Source organism: Oryctolagus cuniculus, chromosome 12 (assembly GCF_051225735.1).
Source record: "Oryctolagus cuniculus isolate XC-2025 breed Fujian yellow rabbit chromosome 12, ASM5122573v1, whole genome shotgun sequence".
NCBI lineage: Eukaryota > Metazoa > Chordata > Mammalia > Lagomorpha > Leporidae > Oryctolagus > Oryctolagus cuniculus.
In genome coordinates, this window is record NC_142878.1 from 74,594,544 (window position 1) to 74,614,602 (window position 20,059).

A 20,059-nucleotide genomic window follows, 5' to 3' on the forward strand; every position below is an offset into this window, starting at 1 on the left:
TGAGGCCCAGGGGTGGCCTTGCACTACTCCTCCAGTTGTTTGGGGTTCGCTGGTCTTTGCACAGTGGGCTGCCTTGAAAGCCTGACCAGCCCCAGCCCATTCACCTGGCTCAACACCTGGGACTTGCGAACTGCAGCCATTCCCCCCGCCCCCGTTTCTTCCATTTACACCCTGAAGTCATTATTTGTCCAGGGATGACCACCAAAGCCGCCAAGACCTCCCATTTGTCCCCTGCCTCGGACCCTTCTCTCCTCCTGAACACCCTGGCTGCGACCTTCTGGCTTCAGGGCCCGTGGCACACAGAGTGGGTGCACACGGACTAGGAACAAGTGCCCTGGTTCCTCTCCGGTTTTGGACAGCTCTCCAAGAAGAGCTACTGGCTTAGGCTAGTCAAGAGACTGCAAGTCTGATCCACTGGTCGAAGTTCTGATGCTGGCCGTGCTGGACAGGGGCAAAGGAACTAGAGCTCAGGAAACACACACATGCATGCACACACACACACACACACACACACTAATGGGAGAGAAACAAGTGGTCCCCCATCACCCTCCCACTCTAAACTTTTCCATGGCTCCCGTGGACAACAGCATTCCCTATAGACCCGCACTGATATTCTACCTATTATTTCTACTTTTATTATTATGTGCTGGCTGTGCCCCCCAACCTGTGACCTCCTGTACACACCACATGTGCCTGCCAAGCAAAACCACTTGACTGGCCTCCTTGTTCGAACCTTTGCACTGTGTATATGCTATGCCTCCACCTGTACCATCATTCTTTTTAAATCTGCAGGGTCTATCTCAAATGATACATCCTCCCTGAGGTTTTCTTCCCCCTGATTCTCCCCAGTGGTCCCTCTCCGCACCTTCCCAACTGTTTCTCCTTTGACCCATAAGGGCAGTCTGAACCTTATGTTTAGTACTGACCTAGCTGTGCTTTGTGTTTGAATTATTCATGTGTTTGACTTCTGCTTCTCCATCAGATATGTGCTTTGGGAGGCATAGATGGTCTGACTCATCATTTTACCTCCAATAGTGCATCTCTCAGTGAAATAAAATCTATCTCTCTATCTATGTATCTATACACACACACACACACACACACACACAATCAGAAGTAGTTGACTTGAGGTGTAGTAAGATGCTGAAGGCTAAATAAGCTTGTTTACTGTGAATGTGGCATGTGTGAACTTTTGGGTGGTATCCTGTATGTTCATCCCAGGACCCAAGGGAGAATACAGAACCCCAGAGTCTCAATATATAGATGAGGTCAGGCCCCCAAAGAGTTTGCCGTCTAGTCGTGATGCCGCAGTTTTCCACAAGGAAAGTGTTTAGTGAAGGACTGGCCGTTTTACTTGAAGATTTAGGAACTGGAGTACCTGAAGTACCATTAGGTGTTCTTTGGAAAGGGCTCTAGAGTCGGTTAGTGGAGGCGACACTGCAAGCTCGTCCTCCTCTTCTGGGGAGTCACAGTGCACAGGAGAATCTGAGGACTCTGCAAGTCCTGCAGTGCAGGAAGCCTTTGGTTTTTGCTTGACTCTGTGTTCCCCAAACTCATTCAACTACAGAAATTAGTTCTCAGTATTTCTGCAGTTTGAGAAATGTTGAATTAGTGAGGAAAGGCAGGCCTAAGGAAGTAACTTTGAAAAGCCAGAGATTACCAAAAGACAGAACGGTAGTTAGCTAAAGGGGCAGAAAAATGAGCCAACAGGAGAGAGGCTAGAGGACGATCACTTCCTTCCTTTCAAAATGTCTGTAAAGGTGCCGAAGAAAAGGATCACCATCAAAAACGCAGAGAGGGACTGGCATGTGGCACACTGAATAGATGTGGCCGGGGACACCTGTGTGCCATATCAGAAGGCCTGGGTTCAAGTCAGGGCTCTGCTTCCGACTCCAGCTTCTTGCTAATGCACCCCCTGGGAGGAAGGAGGTGATGGCTCCAGTACTTGCACCCCTGCCACAGACGCGGGAGACCTGAGTTCCAGCTCCCAGATATTCATTCATTCTCTCTCTCTCTCTCTCTCTCTCTGCCGCTCAAATAAAATAATAATTAAAAATTTAAAGAATAAAATTTAGAGGCCAGTGTTATATTAGAGTTCAAATCCCAGCTGCTCTGCTTCTGATCCAGCTCCCTGTTAATGCACCTGGAAAAGCAGCAGAAGATCATCAGTTGCTTGGGCTATTGCCACCCACATGGGAGACCCAGATGGGGAGTTCCAGGCTCTTGGGTTAGGCCTGGTCCAACCATGGCCATTGTAGCCATTTGTCTCTCCCTCTCTCTCTGTCACTCTGTCTCTCAAATACATAAATTAATGTACTTCTTTAAAAAAGTTACTATGTACAATTTGTGGTATACATTGAATTTTTTATTTATTGCCTTTGAATCAGAACTTGGAAGAATTGCTTTCTATGTATCTACCTCAACATAGAACTTCACAATTAATGATGAAACATTAAAAGCATTCCTTTTAGAACAAGGTGAAGAGGTAAACTTCTTCAAGGGAGTTTCAAAAGATGTGTGACCCAGCTGGCCTGTGGCACAGTGGGTAAAATTGTTTCCTGTAACATCACATGGGCGCTGATACAGGTCCCAGCTGCTCCAGTTCCCATCCAGTTCCCTGCTAATGCCAGGAAAGCAGCAGAAGATGGTCCAAGTGCTTGGGCCCCTGCAACCAAGTGGGAAAACCAGATAAAGCTCCTGGATCCTGGCTTTGGAGAGGCACAGCTCCAGCCATCACAGGCATGTGGGGAGTGAACCAGTGAATGGAGGATCTCTCTCTGTGTATCTCCCTCTCTCTCTAACGCCTTTGAAGTAAATAAATCTTTTTATAAAAAAGAATAAAGGGGGCCGGTGCTGTGGCTCACTTGGCTAATCCTCCGCCTGCAGCGCCAGCATCCCATATGGGCGCTGGGTTCTAGTCCCGGTTGCTCCTCTTCCAGTCCAGCTCTCTGCCGTGGCCCGGCAAGGCAGTGGAGGATGGCCCAAGTGCTTGGGCCCTGCACCCCATGGGAGACCAGGAGGAAGCACCTGGCTCCTGGCTTCAGATCAGTGCAGCACTGGCTGTGGCGGCCATTTGGGGGGTGAACCAACGGAAGGAAGACCTTTCTCTCCGTCTCTCTCTCTCACTGAATATAACTCTCCCTGTCAAATAAATTAAAAAAAAAAAAAGGATAAAGAAAAGATACGTGACTTTTTCATTTACTTTTTGAAGCCCCTATATTACAGCCTCCATTTCACACTGTTCTAAGGTCCTTGCTAATGTAGCAAGGAAAAGTGAGAATGGGAAATGAAGATTGAAAAGAAATAAACTGGGGGCTGGTGCTGTGGCTCAGCGGGTTAAAGCCCTGGCCTATAGCACTGGCATCCCATATGGGTGCTGGTTCGAGTCCTGGCTGCTCCACTTCTTATCCAGCTCCCTGCTTATGGCTTGAGAAAGCAGTAGAGGATGGTCCAAGTGCTTGGGCTCCTGCACCTGCCTGGGAGAACCGGAGGAAGCTCCTGGCTCCTGGCTTCGGATGGGCTCAGTTCCTTCTGTTGTGACCATTTGGGGAGTGAACAGTGGATGTAAGACCTCTCTCTATATCTACCTCTCTCTGTAACTCTTTCAAATAAATAAAATAAATCAGAAATAAATTGTTGCTTCTAATTAGTAAATAATAAATAATTTTAAAATGTCAATACAAATTGGCCTGTAGAATCTGTGCTTGGTAGTTAATACCCCACTGTGGGTTTTCAAGAAATATAACAAGCTGGCTCTAAAACTCATATGAAAGAGCAAAGGCTCACTGACAGCTGAGAGGCTTCCTACGAACAAGGAAAGGAAAACTGCCATACCAACCACCAATGGTTGCTATGAAGCTGTAACAATTGAGACAGGTGACCCTGCTGCTGAGGGACCAATGGGTAAGAACAGTGCAGCCATGAAACAGCATCACAAAAGTACGAAAACTTCATCTAGGACCAGACAGCAGTGTAGGTCCCTAGGAAATGGTCTACGAAATACACAGTATCAGGACAGTTACCCACATGTCTATCTCCACCCGACCTCACACACAATTTAATTTTGGACAGGCTTAATTATGAAAGGCAAAACCTTAAAACTTTTAGAATATATACAGAAAATTGTCTTTATGACCTCAGAGTAAGAAACAATTTAAATGATGAAGAAAAAAGGATTACTCAGACCAGATTGTAAAGCATGATAACATTAAAAGCAAGAACATCTCCCAGCAAAAAGATACCTTAATGACAGTTTAGAAACTAAGACAAGATACGATTCTCCCAATGAACCAAAAATATTTTAAATAAAATATTCACAGTGGGGCCGGTGTAGTGGGCAGCAGGTGATAAGCCACCACCTGGGACATCAACATCTCATATGAACACCAGTATGAGTCCCGGTAGCTCTGCTTTCACCCCAATTCCCTGCTAATGCACCTGGAGATGGCCTGTGTACTTGGGTCCATCACCCACTTGGGAGACCCAGATGGAGCTCTGGGCTCCTGGCCTTGGCCTGGAGCAGCCCTGGTTCTTGCAGCCATTTGGGAGTGAACCAGTAGATGCAAGATCTTTCTCTCTCTTTCCCACAAATAAATAGAATAAAAGCTTAAATAAAATAAAATAAAATGTTTTTACAATTTTCCAAACTCCAACTAACTTTTACATGAAGATCAGGAGCCAGATTCTGAAATTAGGTGCATAAAAATCTCATATAATGTACACACACACGGGGCCAGTGATATGGCACAGTAGGTTAAGGCATCCCATATGGTGCTGGTTTGAGTCCCAGCTGTTCCATTTCTGCTAATGTGCCTGGAAAAGCAGCAGAAGATGGCTCAAGTCCTTGCTTGGGTCCATGCCACCCACATGGAAGACCCGCATGAAGCTCCGTGCTTTGGCCTGGTACAGCCCCAACTGATGCAACCATTTGGGGAGTGAAGCAGCAGATGGAAGAGCTTTCTCTCAGTCTATGTCTCTCCTTCTCTCTAACTCTGCCTTTCAAGTAAAATAAATACTTAAAAATACACACACACACACACACACACACACACAACATTTATACAGTATTTGATATACAATAGCCAAATGTATGCCAACTGGTACACCATGAACATTGTATATAAGTATCTGTTCCAGTCCCTGCTTTCAGTTCCTTGGATAGACACCTAGAGTAGAATTGCTAGGTCATACGGTAATTCTGACCATTCAGATGGCCAAAAGGGCCAGTGCTGGGCCAGGCCAAAGCCAGGAGCCAGAGATTCCCACATGGGTGACAGGGCCCCAAGTGCTTGGGCCATCTACCACTGCTTTCTCATTTGCATTAGCAGGGAGCTAGATCAGAAGAGGAGCACCTCACACCTACTACAATGATAAATTTTTTGAAAAAGGAAAATTGCAGCCGGCGCCATGGCTCAATAGGCTAATCCTCTGCCTGCGGCGCCGGCACCCCAGGTTCTAGTCCAGGTTCGGGCGCTGGATTCTGTCCCGGTTGCTCCTCTTCTAGTCCAGCTCTCTGCTGTGGCCCAGGAGGGCAGTGGAGGATGGCCCAAGTCCTTGGGACTTGCACCCGTATGGGAGACCAGGAGAAGCACCTGGCTTCTGGCTTCGGATCAGCGCAGCACGCCGGCCGCAGCGACCATTGTGGGGTGAACCAACGAAAGGAAGACCTTTCTTCCTGTCTCTCTCTCACTGTCTAACTCTGCCTGTAAAAAAAAAAAAAAAAAAAAAAAGGAAAATTGCAGGGGTTGGTGTTGTGGTATAGAGGGTTAAGCTGCCATCTGCAATGCTGGTATCTCATATTGGTGTGTCATGGTCCCAAAACTATTTGTTGAAGAAAGTATTCTTTCCCAGTTGCATGAAATTTGTGCTGGCATCAAAAAACAATTTGCTATAGGTGTATGGGTTTATTTCTAAACTCTCAATTCTATTCCATTGGTCTCTACAACTATTCTCATGTCAGTACTAGAGTGTTTCCATACTGTAGCTTCATAGTAAGTTTTATAACTTTCAGTGTACAAACCTCCCATCTCTTTGGTTAAATGCCAGGCATTGCATTATTTTAGATGCCACTGTAAATGGAATTGCTTTGTTAATTTCCTTTTCTGATGGCTCATTGCTGATATATAAAAACAAACTGGTGTGTGTGTGTTAATCTGTTACTCTGAAACTTTGCTTAATTCTTTTATTAGTTCTAATAGCTTTCTTGTGTATTCTTTGGGATTTTCTATATATAGAATCATGGGATCTGTAACTAGAGCTAGTTTGACTTATTCCTTTCCAATTCAGCTCTATTTATTTATTTGTCTTGTATAACTGATCCTGCTAGAACGTCCAGTAAAATGCTCAATAGCAGTGCTCATGAGTGAGGGTGTCCTTGTCTCCTTTATGATCTTAACAGGACAGTGTTCTGTCTCCCCCATTGTGCATGATGTTAGCCATGGATTTTTCACAAGTGCCTTTTATCATGTTGAGAAAATTTCCTTCTCTTGTCACTTTAAACTGGGAGTTTTTAATAAACGGGAGGGAGCTGTATGCTGTCAAATGCATTTCCTGTACCGACGGGGAAAGACAACACAGCTTTCCCCTTTGTTCTATCAACGTGAGGGACTACAGTTATTGACTCACTTATGTTGAACCTCCTGCATTTCTGGGACAAATCCCACTTGGTCAGGGTGTATGACCCCTTTAATATGGTGCTGTATTCAGGTGGTTCCTATTTTGTCCAGGATTTTTAAGCCTGTACTCATGATCTATAATTTTCTTGTAATGTCATTGTCTGACTTTGTTATTGGGATAATATTGGTTTTGAAGAGTGAATTAGAAATCTTTCTCTCCTGTTCTATTCTTTTGGAAGAGCTGAGAAAGATTAGTGCTAATTCTTCTTTAAATGCTTGGTAAAAGTCAGTGAAGCCATCTGGTCCTGGACTTTTTTTCCTTTGTTGGGAGGTTTTTGATTATTGACTCAATCTCTTGTTGTACGCTATAAGTAATGGATTTCTCTATTTCTTCCTGAGACAGTTTAGGTCATTTGTGTATTTCTAAGAATTCGTCCATTTCATCTAGGTTATCTAATTTGTTGCCATACAGTTGTTCATAACATTCTCCTATAATCCTTTTTATTCTATATGTCAATAATAATGTCCCCCACTTTCAATCCTAATTTAGTTATTTTTACCTTCTCTCTCTTTTCATTAGTTTAGCTAAAGGATATCAGTTTTTGTTAATTTTCAGAGAACTAGCTATGGTTTCACTGATTCTCACTATTGTTTTTCTGTTCTCTATTTCTTTTTTTTTTTTTTTCACTTTAACCTCTACAATTTCATTTCTTCTGTTAATTTTGGGTTTAGTTTACTTTTTTTTTACTAGTTCATTGTGATATAAAATCAGTTACTGATTTGAGTTCTTTTTTCCTTTTTAGTTATTTATTTGAAAGGCACAGAGAGAGAGAGAGACAGGGAGAGATCTATCTGCTAGTTCACTCCCTAAAAGCCTACAACAGCTGAGGTTGGGCCAGACCAAAGCCAGGAGTCTGGAACACAATCTAGGTCACCCATGTGGGAGGCAGGAACCCAAATACTTGAACTATTACCTGCTGTCTCCCAGGGTGCATATTAGCAGGAAGATGGATCAGAAGAGGAGTCAGGACTCAAATCCAGTCATTCCAGTATGGGATGTGGGTTCCTTTTCTTTTTTTCTTCAAGGTTCTATTTATTTATAAATAAATAGGTTTTATTTATTGAGAGGAAGAGTTACAGAGAGAGAGAGAGAGAGAGGCAGACACAGAGAGGAAGGTCTTCCATCTGCTGGTTCACTACTCAAAAGACCTCAACGGCCAGAGCTGGGCTGATCTGAAGTCAGAAGTCAGGACCCAGGAGCTTCTTCTGTGTCTCCTACATGGGTACAGGGGCCCAAGAACCTGGGCCATCTTGCACTGCTTTCCCAGGCCATAAGGACAGAGCTGGATTGGAAGAGGAGCAGCTGGGACATGAACCGGTGCCCATATAGGATGCTAGTGCCACAGGCAGAGACTCAGCCTACTATCCACAGTGTAGGCCCCGGGGATGTGGATATTTTAACCACCGCACCAAATGTCTGCCCCTTTTCTTCATCTTTTAACATAGGTTAAAAAATAAATTTAACATAGATTAAATCATAAATTTCCTCTGAGACTTTATGCCTTCACCTCATTGCATACATTTTAATATATTGTGTTCATAATTGCACATTACAGAAGGGAACAAATGAATGTGCTCTAGCTACCTACATTTGTATAGGTGAGTCATAGAAATTAAGTTGAATAAAACTGCAATTTCATGATGATAACATACACATCTTTTTTTATTAATAGACTTTGTTTTCTGGAACAGTTTAGGTTTACAGAAGTAATGCACAGAAAGTGCAGAGTTCCCCTATACATTCTATCTTTTACTTTTCCTCCAGTTTCTTTTATATTTTTTAAATTTTTGCTTTTAACATTTACAGATTTTTTAATTAATGAATTTATTTTATTTCAGAGGTTGAGAGAGACAGAAAGAGAGCTCTCATCTGCTGATTCACTCCTCAAATGTCCACATGGCTGGGAAGAGGCCAGGCCAAAGCTGGACTCCAGGAACTCAATCCAGGTCTTCCACACGCATGGCAGGGACACTACCACCTGGGCCTGGGCCGCCACCTGCTGCCTCCCAGGGTGCACATTAGCATGAAGCTAGAATTGGGACTAGAGCTGGAACTCAAACCCAAGTACTCTAAGATGTGGGTGGGCTTAACTTCTAGTCTAAATTGCCTGCCCTCTCTTATTAATATCTTTTGTCAGTGTGGTTCATTTGTTAAAACTCATGAACCAATAATATTATTTAATTAAGGTACATAGTTTACATTAGGGCTCACTCATATGTCTTACAGTTTCATAGGTTTTGCTAAATGTATATTGATATGTATGCACCATTACAGTGTCATATAGAATAGTTTCACTGCCCTAAACACCTTTTGCACTCTTTATCTCTTTCTCCTTATGTCCTTCCCTGAACATCTGGCAATCACTGCACTTTCACTGCATCCATAATTTTGCCCTTCCCAGAATATCAAACAGTTGGAATCATATAATATGTGGACTTTAGACTGGCTTCACACACTTAGCAATATGCATTTACGTTTCTTCCATGTCTGTCTGTGGATTAACAGCTCTTTTATTCCTTTTTGTGTATAAAGACAAGGTTTTGGATGTTCAAGGGCACGGCACCGTCATAGGCTTGACTCTGGCCTGGACTTCATGGTGGATGGCATCACAGTGGCTCATTCAGTGTGCAGAGACCACACAGAAGACAGGAAGCCAGAGTGAGGGGAGGAAAGTCTTGCTCCCCCAGGAAATCTAGCCAAGGTCCCACAAAACTACATCAACTCCTTCCAAGGCCAGTACTCTCAATGAGCCAACCACCTTCCCACCTCTTAAAGGTCCATACTTTCTCTCAACACTGCCACACTGGAAACCAACCTTCAAACACAAGAGGACACACTCAAGCCATACCCAAATCACAGCAGTCATCCCTGACCCCCAAATATCATGTCCACCTCACAGTGAAGAATACATTCATTCTATTCTCAAATACTCCCAACATCTTAACCTATTCCAACATCACTCATACGTCCAAAGTCTCACCAGAGACTCAGGAGAAACTCTATGCACCTATAAAAACCAAAAACCAAGTTACATACTTCTAAGATACAATGGTGTGATAGGTATACGGAAAACACGTCTAAATGCATACACAAAACAGGGGATCTCAGGTCCCCAGAAAGATCAGAACCGTACAAGGAAAATAAATCTTGAATCTCCAAGTATGGTATCCTTTTTTTTTTTTTTTTTTTTTTTTGGACAGGCAGGGTGGACAGTGAGACAGAGAGAGAGAGAGAGAAAGGTCTTCCTTTTGCCGTTGGTTCACCCTCCAATGGCTGCCGCGGCCGGCACACAGCGCTGATCCGAAGGCAGGAGCCAGGTGCTTCTCCTGGTCTCCCATGGGGTGCAGGGCCCAAGCACTTGGGCCATCCTCCACTGCACTCCCTGGCCACAGCAGAGAGCTGGCCTGGAAGAGGGACAACCGGGACAGAATTCGGCGCCCCGACTGGGACTAGAACCCGGTGTGCTGGCGCTGCAAGGCAGAGGATTAGCCTATTGAGCCTCGGCGCCGGCCCCAAGTATGGTATCCTATACAGGCATCCTGTGCCTGCATGGGCTCCCAAGGCCTTGGGCAGGCCTGCCCTGATGAGTTTGCCAGTCCCAGTCCATATGGCCGCTCTCTCAGGTGGCATGCTCACTGTTCTACCTTTCTGAGGCCCCCACAGCAGATCCACTCCCACAGCTCCACTTGGCATCACCTCCCTGCGGGCTGTCTGTGGTAGCTCTGCCTCTGAAGCAAACTTTGCCTACCTTCTCAGGCTTCCCTTTGAAATCTCAGGGGAACTTTCCAAGACCCCATAACTCTGGCATTCTTCACACCAGCAAAATCAGCACCATGCGGACGCCGTCGAGGTCTGCCAACAATACAAGTCATGCCTGGGCCCACTGTTGCTGTGCCTGGAGCACCTAGGTGGCCTGGGACCCTTCCCTGAAACAACTCTGCCCTCTGGGACTGTGATGGGTGGGGTGCTCAGGAAGATCTTCCCTGATGCTTTTGCTATTAGCACTCGGCTCCCCCGCATCCACACTGATCTCTTTAGCAAGCTGCCACCAGGCTGCAACCTCATTTTATTCTTCTATACACTTTTTTTGCTTTTTCCCTGGCAAGGCTGAGAATTTTCCAAATCTTTCTGCTGTTTCCTTTTGCTCCTGAATTGAGCAGAAAGCACCCAAAAGTACTCACATAACTCCTTTTATATTTTGTTTAAAAATTTATTTTGCCAGACACCCCGGGTCATCACTTTAAACTTCAGCCTTGCACAAAGCTACAGGGTGTGGACACAGTTCAGCCGTGTTCTTTGCCCAGTGGTATAGCCTGTGGCCTTTGCTTCGATTTTTTTTTAAAGATTTATTTATTTATTTTATAATTTGGAGTTAAACAGAGAGACAAGGAGAGGCAGAGAGAGAGAGAAAGAGAGGTCTTCCAACCACTGGTTCACTCCCCAACTGGCTGCAATGGTTGGAGCTGAACTGATCTGAAGCCAGGAGCCAGGAGCTTCTTCTGGGTCTCCCACGTGGGTGCAGGAGCCCAAGGACTTGGGCCATCTTCCACTGCTTTCCCAGGCCATAGCAGAGAGCTGGATCAAAAGCAGAGCTGGATTGGAAGCAGAGCAGGATTCAAACCAGTGCCCATATGGGATGCCAGCACTGCAGGCAGTGGCTTTACCTGCTACGCCACAGCGCCAACCCCATGCTTCAATTTCTAACTGGATCCTCATCTCCATCTGAGACTAGTTCCCTAGACTGCTTGTCTTCTGAGGCGTCATCAGAGTCACCCACAATGCTCTAGCTGTGATTTGGATATTAGTTTGGGTGTGCCCCAAAGACCCACATGTTAAAAGCTTGGTCCCCAAAGTTTTGTGTTAATGGATTAGGGTGCAGATCTAATCCAGTTTATAAGAACTACTGGTTTGTAATTTTCCTTTCTTGTAATGTCTATGTCTGGTTTTTGTATTAAGGTAATGTTGTTCTCAGAAAGTAAGCTAAAAAGTGTTTCCCATGCTTGTATTTTCTGGAAGAGATTACAGAGAATTTTTATGACTTTTTCCTTAAATATTTGGTAGAATTTACCAGTGAAACCATCTGGACCATGATCGATCTAACAAAATTAGAGAAGCAATAAATGAAATAGATATTAGAAAACTAATAGAGAAAACAAACAAAGCAGAAAGTTGGTTCTTTGAAAAACCAACAATATTGACAAATTTTTAACAGGACAGACCCCCCCCCCCCCAAAAAAAAAAAGAAAAGAAAAGGTGGGACTGGCACTGTGGGGTAGTGGGTAAAGCCACCTCCTGCAGCACCGGCATCCCATATGGGCACCAGTTCGAGTCCTGGCTGCTCCACTTCCAATCCAGCTCTCTGCTATGGCCTGGGAAAGCAGTGGAAGATGGCCCAAGTCCTTGGGCCCCAGCACCCATGTGGGAGACCCAGAAGAAGCTCCTGGCTCCTGGCTTCAGATCAGTTCAGCTCCAACCATTGCAGCCAGTTGGGGAGTGAACCAGTGGATGGAAGACCTCTCTTTCTCTCTGCCTCTCCATAGCTCTGCCTTTCAAATAGATAAATCTTTTTTTTTTTTTTTTAAAAGAGAGAAAATGTTCAAATTATTAAAATGAGACAAAAGAGCTACTGATATCACAGAAATAAAAAAGATAATAAAGGAATACTATAAACAATATGTCAGTTAGAAACTTAGGTGAAATGGATAAATTCCTAGAAATACACAAACTAGGGGCCAGCATTGTGGTGCAGCAGTTGAAGCCATGGCCCACACACTGGCATCCCCTGTGAGTGCTTTTGTTGGAGTCCCGGCTGCTTCATTTCCAATCCAGCTCCCTGCTAATGCACCCAGGAAGGCAGTGGAGGATGGGCCAAGTGCTTGGCCTCCTCCACTCACGTGAGAGACCAAGATGGAGTTGGAGGCTCCTGGCTTTGGTCTGGACCAGCCCTGGATGTTGCAGCCACTTGCGGAGTGAATCAGCACATAGAAGTTCTCTCTCTGCCGCTCTATGTAATTCTGCCTTTCAAATAAATAAATCCTTGGATGTGAGGGCGATCTGGCTGCGACATCTGTCACCCCATTGATCGCCAGGGTTGATTCGCCTGATCTGGCTGGCTAGGCGGGTGTCCCCTTCCTCACTCACCGTTCCATGTGCATCCCTCCCGAAGCTGCGCGCTCGGTCGAAGAGGATGACCTTCCCCGCTAGAGGAGGACCGGTCTTTGGTCAAGGGTATACGAGTAGCTGCGCTCCCCTGCTAGAACCTCCAAACAAGCTGTCAAATAAATAAATCCTTAAAAAATAAAAGAAAAAAAGAAATACATAAATGAATGAAACTGACTCAAGAAGAAAAATATAAACTGAACAAACGTGGAACCAGAACAGAGATTGAATAACTCATTTCAAAAGTTTCAACTAAAAACCAGGACCACAGGGCTTCACTGGTGGATCAACCAAATACTTAAAGAATCAATACCAGGCGGGCGCCGCAACTCAATAGGCAAATCTTCCACCTAGCGGCGCCGGCACACTGGGGTCTAGTCCTGGTCAGGGCGCCAGATTCTGTCACGGTTGCTTCTCTTCCAGTCCAGCTCTCTGCTGTGGCCCGGGAGGGCAGTGGAGGATGGCCCAAGTCCTTGGGCCCTGTACCCCATGGGAGACCAGGAGAAGCACCTGGCTCCTGCCTTCGGATCAGCGTGGTGCACCGGCCGCAGCGCGCCAGCCGTGGCGGCCATTGGAGGGTGAACCAATGGCAAAAGGAAGATCTTTCTCTCTGTTTCTCTCTCTCACTGTCCACTCTGCCTGTCAAAAAAAAAAAAAAAAAAGAATCAATACCAGGGCTGGTGCTATGAAGTAGGAGGCTAGGCCTCCGCCTGCAGTGCCAGCATCCCATGTGGGCACTGGTTTGTCTCCCAGCTGTTCCTCCTCCAATCCAACTGCCTGCCTGTGGCCTGGGAAAGCAGTGGAAGATGACCCAAGTGCCTGGGCCCCTGAACCTGAGTGGGAGACTTGGAGGAGGCTCCTGGCTCCTGACTTTGGCTCAGCCCAGCTCTGGTCGTTGCAGCCTTTGGAGAGTGAACCAATGGATGGAAGACCTTTCTCTCTGTCTTCCCCTCTCTTTGTCTGTAACTCTGCCTCTCAAATAAATAAAATCTTAAAAAAAAATAAGACTATCAATCTTTCACAAATGCTTCCAAAGAACAGAAGATATGGTTACATCTCCCAATGAAATAGACCATTCATATTTATATGAATATATATATATTTCCTAACAACTGAACCAGATAAAGAGAAAACAATTACAGACCAGTGTATCTTATGAAAGTGGACACAAAAATTCTAAGCAAAATACTAGCAAACCAAAATCCAGAAACATTTAAAAAGGGATTATATACCATAATTAATCAGGATTTATCCCAGGAATGAATAATTAATTTTATAGCTGAAAATCAATGTAATATGTCATATTAAAGGAAAAAACTACCCTTGGAATATGATGTGATACTGCAGATCACATATGTGATATGGAACTTGTATCTAGAACATGTAAGAATTTTATTTACCAGTAATTAATTAAAAGATGACCCAATTAAAAACTTGGTAAAGGATTTGAACGGACAGTTCTCCAAAGAGGATATCAAAATAGCTCATAAACTTATAAAACAATACTTGGGCTGGGGCTGGGGCTGGCGCTGTGGCATAGCAGGTACAGCCACTGTGAGAAAAGCTACTGCCTACTGTGCAGGCATCACAAATGGGCACCAGTTTGAGTGCCAGCTGCTCCATTTATCATCTAAATCACTGCTAACATCCTGGAAAAGCAGAGGAAGAGGGCCTGAGTGCTTGGGTTCCTGCACCCACATGGGAGCCGTGGGGGAATCTCCTGGCTCCTGGCTTCGGATCAGCCCAGCTCCGGCCATTGTGGCTATTTGGGGAGTAAACCCAGAGGATGGAAAATCTCTGTGTTTCTGTCTCTCTTTCTCTGTTTGTAACTCTACCTTTAAAATAAATAAACAAAGCTTTTTAAAAAATGCTCAACATTATTAATCATTAGGGAAATGCACAGTACACCCACAAGAATGGATGCAATTTTTAAAAAGACAAGCATTAACAAGGTTGGTAAGTATATGGAGAAACTGCAGCTCTTACCCATTGCTAAGCAGAATGCAAAATGATGCAGGGGCTTTTGGAAAACAAGTCCCCCAAAAAGCTAAACATAGTGATTGCATTATTCAGTGATTCCACTTCTAGACTCCCACCCAAGAGAAATGAAAACATTATGTGTACAGAAAAACTTGTACACAAATGTGTATAATACCCAACATTTGGAACTATCCACATGTCCATCAACTGATGAATAAATAAAAGGTGGCACATCCGTCACCAGATGCTCTCTGGCCATAGAACAGGGATGAAGCACTGACACACGCTTCAACAGGATGGAGTTGGTCTACACGGTGGCGTTCAACTGAGATGTGCAGAGCAAGGAAATCCATGGACGAGTCATGGGCTTAGTGAGAGACAGGGTCTGGGAGGGAGTGCGCCAGAGTGGGAAGTGATGGCCAGTGCGTGTGCGGCTTCTCTGTGTGTTTAGAGAATGTTCTAAAGTTAGATTGGGTCGCAGTCAGACAACTCTGAGAATATACTAAAAACTACTGGAAAATTGTGGCATGTGAAAATATAAATATCTTAATAAAACTGCATTTAAAAATTAAAAAATGTTTAGAGAACAGTTTAATAAAGTCCCCATCACTCAGCTTCAACCACTATCAATTCCTGACTAATACTGTTGCATCCGCACCCCCATCCAGCCACTCTACCCCCTCCCCCACATCACATTAATTTAAAAGCAAATCCTAGATGCTAATTCTTCTGGAAAATTCAGTTTAGCACTCCAAAAGGTAAGGACTGCTTTTGAAAAGCATAATCATGATACCATTATCATATCTAAAAACTTTCAAATCTCCTCCAATTGTCCCATTAATATGATTTTTAAAATTTGTTACTTATTTTCATTTTGTTGGAGGGGGGAGGAGAGGGAGACCGGGGAAGAGAGAGAGAGAGAGAGAAACTCTTCCATTAGTGGTTTACTCCCCAAATGACTGCAACAGCTGGGGCTCAAGCTGGAACTGGAACTCAAGCTGGGTCTCCCACAAAGGCAGCAGTGACCCAAGTATTTGAGGCACCATCTGCTGCTTCCCAGGGTGTGCACCAGCAGGAAGCTGGAAATGGAAGCAGAGCAGTTACTTGCACCCACGCTCTCTGATACGGGTTGCAGGTGTTTCAAATGGTGTTTTAACCACGGTGCCAAAAGCCCAGCTCTCATTAATGTGGTTTTTAAAAACAGCTGCCTTGTTCAAATCCAGATCCACAGACTGCATTTGGTGCATTGTTGCATTTCCATGTAGCCATAAGCTTTCTTTCCCCTTTCATTTGTCTTGCAAATTTAGTGAAGAAACTGAGTTGCCGTGTGGAAGGTCTCACATTGTGGGTTTTGCAGACTGCATCACTGGGGTCCTTTAACTTGATCACCATTTCAGAGGGATTCACTTTTAGATGCTTGCTGCCAGTTTCACTAAAAGAACTATTTAATTCAAACTTGACCAAGGTAGTCACCACTCTTTACGTCCTTCCTAGCCACCATCTCCTAGCCACACGGGACAGAAATTTCCACATTTAATTTTCATAGTCCCATGTGTTATTATTCTGTCTAGAAATGAAGAAAATGAGGCTTAGAGAGGGTGAACAATCTGGCCGCAGCCAGTCCACATAAAGGTCTGGGTTAAACCCGGGCTGTCATTTGTTCCATCAGAGTCCCTATCTCCTCCCCTGTGGCTTGTGGTGGTTGTTTTTAATCAGCATTAGAAAGGAGTTTCTCACAGCACGCAAAGACCTTTCAGCTTCAGGTAACAGGAAATCGCATCTCACACGGACTCAACAGTAAGGATGTTTACCATCCGGTCTGACAAGAAACCTGGAAGCAGGGCAGCACGGGGCTGACTGAGTTACTGACCCAGCTACAGCCCAAGTTCTCGCATCGCTGTACTCTGCCATCCTCAGTGGTGGACTGCGCCCTCAGGCTGGCTCCCCGATGGCCACTCTGGTTTCAGGTGACCGCAGGAGATGCAAGGACATCCAGTACAGATGGTGGCAGGTTTAAGTTCCAGAAGACACTTCGCAGAAGCTCCTCCAGCCAACCTCCCCTCGGGTCTTAGCAGCAAAACAGGGTCAGGGTCGGGGCCAACTCCTAATCTCCCATAGACCAGTTAAGAGGATTCTGTTCCCCTGCCCCTGACAGGTTTAGGAGTGTACCTCTGAGATGGTCCTGGTGGGTGAGGCACCTCCACACAGGCCTCTATAAGGAAGGAGAGGGTGGGTAGATGCTGAGTAGGCAATCAATAGTATCCCAGACCTGTTCCTAATGGGGTCTGCAACATATTCCAGTGTGAATAATTAAAGCGCTTCATTATAGATGCCACCAAGAATTTTTCTTTTATGTGTGTGACATTTGCTGTCCACGCATCAGCTTCCTCATTTGCATGAAGAGGCTACACAGAGATCTGCAAGGTCCCTTCTCGTTCTAAGACTTGTGTTTCAGTTCCACATTTTCATTTTCCAAAAAGCAAGTGGAAAAGTTCAATCTACAAGATACGGTCCAGAAACGACGATGGGTTTCAACTGATGAATCACAGGCATGATGGCATCCTTTCTCCCTTAACCCAAACAAGACATAGACAGAGTTAAAAAGAACTAAAAAGACTACATCTGGTAGGTAAAGTGTTCCAGCTTCCTCACGCATCCATCGTACCTAGAAGGGTTGCGGTTGGGGCCCAGCGAATTAAGCTACCACTTGTGTGGCAGACATCCCATACCTAGTCCCAGCTGTCTCACTTCTGATCCAGCTCCCTGCTAATGGGGCTGGGAAAGCAGCAGCAGATGACCCAAGCATTTGGGAGACTTGGATGGAGTTCTGGGCTCCTGGCTTCAGAATGGCCCGGCGCTAGTCATTGTGGCCATTTAGGGAGGAACCAGCAGATTGGTGATGCATTTCTCTCTCTCCTTCTCTGTCACTCTAACTTTCAAATAGATGAACATTAAAAAAAAATCCACTAACGCAGCTCTCATGGTACAGACAGAGATGGACCGGACGCTCCTTTTCATAACTCACTTTCAGCTTGTTAACATCGTCCTGGAGCTTGCATGTGGCTCTGAGTGTACAGGAGAGCTCTTGTATCTCGCTTTGTCAACTAGAACTTTAATCATTTCTATGTCTGCTTCTTCTCACAGTGCTTCGGAAAGAATGCCCATTCATTTCATCACAAGCAGCAGTATCGTTGTGGGGAACCACAAGAAAACCACAGAGAAAGACAGCATACCACTGAGTGCCTTTGCTACCCTTTTTCCGATATAAACAAAATGTTATTAATGCTTTATTATTTTCAGCTTCTGGCTGCCATCAGCTCTTTTGGGGGAAGATTTCCGGCTTGATCTGTAAGAAGCCCCTTTCTGATTTAGCAGAAGGCTACAGTTTGCATCAACCAAAGATACCCTGTTTGTTCCCATAGGACATTTGGAATATCAAGGAGGTCCCCAGTACAGTCTGCAATTGGCACACTATCCTCAAGAGCCTCGGAGAATTTGCTTTATTTTCTGATTCAGCCCATGCCTTTTTTTGAAGTGTATGGATGAAAGACAGTGTGTGTGGGGGGGGGGGTGCGGCAGGCGGTGGAGGTGGGGTGAGGCTGGGGTGGAAGGAGAGACAGATGTCACCACCAGCTGGATGACCCTGAAGTCACAGCACCTCTCTCACTGGAGGAAAAACAAAATTCTCACTGCAGAAAAAAACCCTGGCTCTGTCCATCTTAGAGGGTCATTGCAAAAAACCAGTGGGAACATGAATAGGAAAACAGTTTCACAAATGCAAAGGGGGGCTGTTACTTTCACATATGGAATTCCCTCTACAGCACTTTTCTCTTTTCAGACTGCAAACCGCACGCCACATCAGGATGCTTCACCTCCACGCAGCGTTCGCCCAGTGGGGATGACAGGCCCCATGCTTCATCCAGCCCCCACCACAGACTGAAATACCCGGAGAAACCACTTAACAAAAAATACACCTTCAACTGTGAGGGCCAGCGCCTTAAGCAAAGGTTACACTCAAGACTACACAGCCAGGGTTCAGCAAAGAGAGACCACCTCTAATTTAAGGTCACCGTTCCAGAAGGTGACCTTACTGTGCTACGCAGTTTCATAATTCTGGTCTCCATCCCCTGGCACCTCACCCCACTTCGGCACTTCGGAAGCAAGACCTGCGTGTTTGTTTCCTTGTATTTCCCAAGAAGCTGGCACAAAGGACATCCCAGCACGTATCCAGGGCCCAACAACAAGAAACTTTTATCCAGCCCTGCAAGACCCAACTATCTGTCGTTTAACTCTACAGAAACCATAAAAACGATTTTCAAAAAAATATTTTTTTTTTTGGTATCAAAAGTAAATTTGTCTTTTAATCCCCTGTTTCCACCAACTTTGAGAAGGCCCCTCCTGGGCAGGGCGTGAGCTTAGGAACTCCCTGGCAAGGAAGCTCCATTGCACTAATACCACACAGGGGCCCGCACTGCGGTCGTCCGACCCTCTAGCCCGGGGCCCCCACGCTGTAAGCCTACGGCACAGATGAGGACGCCCAGGCTCCCGCCCGGGGAAGCCAACACCCTCACAACCTCGGGGCAACCTCGGGGCGACCTCGTCGAACCCCGCCTTGCTCGTCGCCTTCTTCCCTGCATCTCGCCCAGCTCCTCCCGCCCGCTCCCAGGCAAGCACACCAGGGAGTCCCGGGCTCTCCCTGGGCCGGATGGGAACGAGGGGTGACCACGCGCAAAGCTGCCCACTCGCCCAAACGCTCCTCACAAGCCCTGGCCACGCACCCTGTCCTCAAAGCAGCCGCGCGGCCTCGCCCCAGCCGAGGCCGCCCTCCGGCGCACCTCCGACACCTGCCGGAGACACGCAGACGCGCGCACGCGCGCGCGCGGGGTGCGGAGTCCCGGGCCGCGGCCGCCCGGGCGGGGGTCCCGCCTGCGCGCGCCGCCGGGAACTACGCTTCCCAGCCTGCCCCGCTGCAGCCGCGCGCCCCGCGCCGCGCCCGGCCGGGAGCCGCCTGTTGATCGCCGCGCTCGCCCCGGCCGCGGCGCCGCCCCAGCTCTGCCCGCCGCGCTCCCGCCGGGCTGACGGACGCACGCCCAGTACCGCCGGCTCCGGGATGGGCGCACGGACTGGTGAGCGCGCCGGGGGCGGGTGGGGGCCTGCCGGGGCCCGCCGCGGTCTGCAGCCGCCGCGCCCGCTCTGCCCGCTGGAGGATGCTCCGCGGCGTGGGCGCTCGGCCGGGCGGGAGGTG

General features: G+C 46.4%; 1 protein-coding gene and 1 long non-coding RNA gene across 3 annotated transcripts in view; one reads left to right on the top strand and one right to left on the bottom strand.

The window, feature by feature from the left end:
- Window positions 1–2,357: 2,357 nt before the first annotated feature.
- LOC149123103 (uncharacterized) lies at window positions 2,358–19,712 on the bottom strand. 2 transcript variants are annotated; one of them, XR_016218143.1, is made up of 4 exons: window positions 19,593–19,712; window positions 13,148–13,473; window positions 12,817–12,964; window positions 2,358–2,665 (listed from the first exon to the last, which is right to left on the bottom strand). It is a non-coding gene; the product is annotated as an uncharacterized LOC149123103 (long non-coding RNA). The 2 variants fall into 2 exon arrangements; XR_016218144.1 differs by lacking the exon at window positions 13,148–13,473 and having other exon boundaries at window positions 19,593–19,704.
- Window positions 19,713–19,786: 74 nt separating this feature from the next.
- TMOD2 (tropomodulin 2) overlaps window positions 19,787–20,059 on the top strand; it is a 58,439-nt gene continuing 58,166 nt past the window's right edge. The window contains exon 1 of the mRNA XM_002717767.6: window positions 19,787–19,940. The gene's annotated coding sequence lies outside the window, so the exon portion shown is untranslated. The remainder of the gene's footprint in view (window positions 19,941–20,059) is intronic.